Genomic DNA, 5,464 nt, shown 5'->3' with positions numbered 1-5,464 from the left:
TACCTTTTGCTCTGACCTGCAGTACTTCAACATTCGAAGTGAGTCTTGGTGACTTTGCATATTGTTTAACCTGTTTATCCTTCACAACAGACGAGCCTTGTGGCAGAATGTCACTGACAACAGTTTGCCCCAGATGGAACAACGGTCCTCGTTGTCCTAGAGCAGCAACAGTATTGTGCTTTCCACTTTCACCACCTTTTGAGAGACCGTCGCCGCATAGGTAGCAACGAATCTAGTGCAGGTCTTACGGCTAAAAGTTTCTGTACTACCTCTTGAAACACAATTTCTGTAACAAAGTTGATATCATCAGTAGTCTCCAGTACAACTTTCGCAGTATCTACAGCAAAACTGTCATTCACAGCTCCATTCTGCACGACACAAGAATCATTAGCACATGTGCTTCCACATACATTTCCATCCAGGAAAACACTAGCAGTAAGCCCAACTTCCATAATATAACTATCAGCTATGCAACTGGCCCCTAAATCAGCATCACCCATGCGGCCACTCACACATTCATGTCAGTGCAGCACATAATGTTTTCGTCTAGCAAATATTAATTTCTTTCTCTGGACTGCTTCTACTCAAGCAGTATCCTTACATAACTTCTCCCTATCAGTGCGATTAAACTAATTTTTCTATACATCGAAGATTTGCCTCCCACCGTTAGCCATGCTCGCTTCATTTTCCGTTAACTACTAAAAAAACTCTCTCAACAGGATTAATTAACCCCAATGTAACCCCATGGTAGACCAGCCTAGCTAATTATCCTCATCAAAGATTGCATTAAAAATTTCCTCAAATTTTGAATTTTCTGTACGTAAACCTTAGCTACATTACATTTATCTTCCTCTCATTGTTGCCGTATTAATAGCTGATGGAACTTCTACCCAATCACTGAACCCATAATTACGCACATATTTTTCTGTCAAATCATCGCTTCATTCATTTTTATCCACAACTATATGTTGTTCACTGACAATGTGTCTCATCTCCATCATTACCATTTCCAATATTATTAATATCACTCACCTCACCAGTATTACCCACGTAATCGTTCTACATCATGCACAGCTATTATTCCCAAGATTAAAATATTCATCCCCAACAAATATTTCGTTAAAAGCATCGTTACATTCGGCATCTTCTCACTTAAGCCGCCGGCCGAGGTGGCCGAGCGGTTCTAGGCACTACAGTCTGGAACCGCGTGACCGCTACGGTCGCAGGTTCGAATCCTGCCTCGGGCATGGATGTGGGTGATGTCCTTAGGTTAGTTACGTTTAAGTAGTTCTAAGTTATAGGGGACTGATGACCTCAGAGCCATTTGAACCATTTGAATCACTTAAGCCCCTTATCTGCTTAGCATAATCAAATTTATTCATCTACCAGTCTTCAGGTACCCACTCCTGAAAGAATTTATCCCTAGATATCCCATCACCATCATCAAAATCACTTTTCCTCTTACTATGCCCAGGTTCCTTGCTTTCATCGTTATCAGCAATCGTATGTTGGTCACCATTAACAAACAAAAGTGAGTGTACCACCTCTTTACACACATCATCTACCAAAGGCTACGCTACCAGCACACAATTAACCTTACCTCATTACTGCAACATGCATATCCTTCCACATTTCCACCTACAAAAAGATGAGACACCGTCCCTACTGCGTGCATACAACCGTCTTCAGCCTTATTACTAGAGCATGTGCTTCCTTGTACATCTCTATCAACAAAGACACCAGACGCAGGCCCTTCTCCCTGCACACAGCACACATCAACTTCAACTGCAGTAGATCTTGCCTTACTTACATCAGTATTTTTAATTTTGTCATTCATGCTCATCTAGTTACAGTACGCATTTACTCCCTCTGACACCATAAGTGATTCAGGTTCTGAACTCTCAGAAGCTACCAAAGCTACCAAACCTTCTTCATCAAATATACTTCCAATACTAATTTCTGACCTGAATATGATTTTGTATAAGTTATTCCCTTATTTAATTTTCTCCAATCGTTCAGCCCAAATCCACATTCCTATAAATTACTTTTTCCGAAGACTGAACCCATTATGCAAATTCTTAGTTTCTTAGCTCTACACTTCTATTATTTGTTATTAAAAAGCCCCTGTTGTTATTATGTCTAATAATATTCCTTCTCTGGTCCTAATTCTCTCATAATTCACTGCCCCAAAATGGACTCGAATTGGAACAGATACCAATTTCCCTGCTGTTCACCTCTCTTAGTTTTGATGATCTTTGGCCTATTATCATGTATTGCCGTCCTCAATCCTGTAATTGTATTCCCATTAATCTTTGGTTTCTGTTTCACTCATTATCATCTTTCCATTTTTCATCCTGATTCCCCTTTCCATTATTATTCTTATTATTTCTTTCCCAATTTGCTACCCTGATCATTTCTCTGATTATTACCTTGAGTAATGTTCACCCAGATGGGTGAATGGGCATTGCCTGATCCATTTTTCGACAAAATCAATGAAATTTTCAACTGAATCAGCGGGGTAATGTATGAACTTCCTCTGTAATGGCTTAGATAACCTCCTGCTTAGAGTGGACATCTCATTTAATATCACAGTGGCCAAATCAGGTGCACCAACTTTCTTAACTCTTGCTGGCATAACACCCTCATTGTAAATCTTCCTGACCACATAGGTTTACAAGTGCATTAAGAAACTCATTGTGCAATCTACTTTTATTTATTTATTTTGCACGATACTAGTATCTATTTCAAACACTTGCTCAAAGATTTCAAAATTGGTCATAATTTTGGTTCGCAAAGGTCTGAGCAGATCCCTCCAGAAATCATTTCACAGACTTAATCTTAGCTTCGTGGTTGATGCTCTCTACAAAACAATCTTTACAAGCAGCAAGGGAGTCCAGTGCATTACACTTGCTCTGTTCAAAAAATGTTTTGGTATTGGGAACCTGCATCACAGACCATCCCACATTTTCAGAAATATTGCTTCATTCTAAATAATTATTCTACGCTGAACTTCGGTTAACCCGTCATTCCTTAAAGTGACTACATCTTCCATTTCGTTTCTTAAATTATCAGCTGCACGTCTCGCATAGAATTTGTTTCATCACTGCGACCCACGATCTTGTCGTTCACCTCGATCAGGAGCTCCCTAGCATACATAGTTTCTCATCTCTACTTGCTTGAATCAATATTCCCGTTCATTCGGCCTCAACTGCTTTCGCTCTGCATGTCAGTTTAAGCTCGACCCTACCAAACCTTTACATTTAAATTCAACAGTTTATCACTTATATCCCCAATTTAAATATTCGAGTCCATTTTTGTTCTTCTTTCAAATTATCGATATTATTATTTTCAGGCCCTCTCCCATAGAATAGACTCTATTATTATTTAAATTGGTAATGCCAGCAGCAACGTTCATGTGTAGCTTCCTGGTTTCCACATTCCCTTCCACGCCAATCACGGAATCTAAATATTTGTAGCATGCTTTGTAGGCCACAGCAACGGCGACTGAAGCCTCGCTACCTCCTCGCTCATTCTCCTAACAGTATCCGGCCAGCCTAGAGTGGCAACGACCTCCGCTATTAAATACCTAGCGCAACCCTGAGTCTAGCCAAAAACGCCAGGCCCCCTTTGTCATAAAAAGGAGAGAATGTTCATATGTTACCGTCTTTAAGTTTCGGCGTTTTGCCGCGTCAGTATGTTACCTTACACTATCAATATCGTTTCTCAAACGTCTGTGTTTCCTTTCTGCTGCTTCATTTGCTATACTTTTGTTAAGCAATTAAATTCAGTACTTCTGTGAAAACCAACGATTTCTACTGGACTTCATCTTTTCGCCTATTTGATACTCCGCTTTCTTCACTGTTTCATCTCTCAAAGCTACCCCTTCGTCTTCTACTGTTTTTCGTTTCCTTTTTCAGTCCGTCTTTGCCTAGTGCTCTCTTTGAAACTCTGAATGTGCTCTTATTCTTTCAACTGGTCAAAGTTCCATTTCTTTATTTCCCTGGCTTTCTGCAATTTCTTCGGTTTTAATCTACAGTTCAAAACCTATAAAGTGTTTCAGAATCCTCATCTGCCCATGGAAACGTCCTACAGTTCAGAATCTGGCTCCGAAATCAGTCTCGTACCATTACATAATCAAGCCTGTACCACGAGTAAAAACCTTCTTTCATGAATCTCATACCGATTCATGAATCTCATACCGACATTTGTGCCCTGTACAAAATTCTGCCACGTGGATTCCTCTTTCATTCCTTTCCACCATTCCAAATTCTCGTACTACTTTCCCTTCCCGTCTTTTTGTTACTATCGTATTCCAGTCCCCCAGTACAATTACGTTTTTTTTTTCACTGAATGATTTATTTTATCTCATCATACATTCTTTCAACCTCTTCGATATACAAGGAACTGTGATGGGTGATGGTTTCGTGCTTATACTGGCTACGGTAATACATTCACTATGATGTTCACAGCAGCTTACCGGCATTCATATTTTCTTCCCAAGTTTTATAACCGACTCCTGTTTTGTCAGTATAACCATATCCTCTACATTTACATCTACATGATTACTCTGCAGTTTACAATTAAGTGCCTCGCAGAGGGTTCATCGAAGCACCTTCACAGTATTGCTCTACCGTTCCATTCTCGAAAAGCGTGCGGAAAAACGGATACTTAAATTTTTCCGTGCGAACTCTGATTTCTCTTATTTTATTATGATGATCATTATCCTCTATGTACGCTGGCGTCAGCAAAATATTTTCACAGTGGCACTCTATCTCGCGAAAGTGCAGAAAAAGCCTGCCCCTCTACTGACTTTTTCGATATCCTCCGTCAATCCTATCTAATGTGGATGCAACACCACATGTAAAAACGCAGATGAGAGCGGACAAGCGTTGTGTAAGCAATCTCTTTGGTAGCGCTCTTTCTTTTTCTGGATGTTCTGGCAATAAATCACAGTCTTTGGTTTGATTTCACCAGAACATCGTCTGTGTGATTTTTCCAGTTCATGTCATTTGTAACTGTAATCCCTAAGTATTTAGATGAACGGACAGCAGTTAGATTTGTATGATTTATCCGTAACCGAAATGTAGCGGATTACTTTAAGTACTCATGTAGGTTGTAACGCCGGAAATGCATATCCCCCTATTTCCATCTATTGTACTAAAATAATTTATTTCCTTATTTTGTTACCTGAAGATATGACATTTCCGTGTCTTTGTATATTGTAATTGTTCTACTATATATATATATATATATATATATATATATATATATATATATATGTCCATTGTATAATTGGTTTGTGTTGTAAATATTATTTGTATTTTACGCTGGGTCTTGCCTAGGGAAAACTATGCTATCGAACGATTACATCGATAGGTCGTGTGGGGAACCAAGTGTTTAGGATCTTTGGTAGTGTTAACTCTGCCGCATGGAGCGCGGGCAGAGCAGAGAGTCTGGCTGGAGT

The sequence above is a fragment of the Schistocerca nitens genome, chromosome 8, assembly GCF_023898315.1.
Source record: "Schistocerca nitens isolate TAMUIC-IGC-003100 chromosome 8, iqSchNite1.1, whole genome shotgun sequence".
In the NCBI taxonomy this organism is placed as follows: Eukaryota; Metazoa; Arthropoda; class Insecta; order Orthoptera; family Acrididae; genus Schistocerca; species Schistocerca nitens.
Note: the sequence above shows the minus strand (reverse complement) of the source record.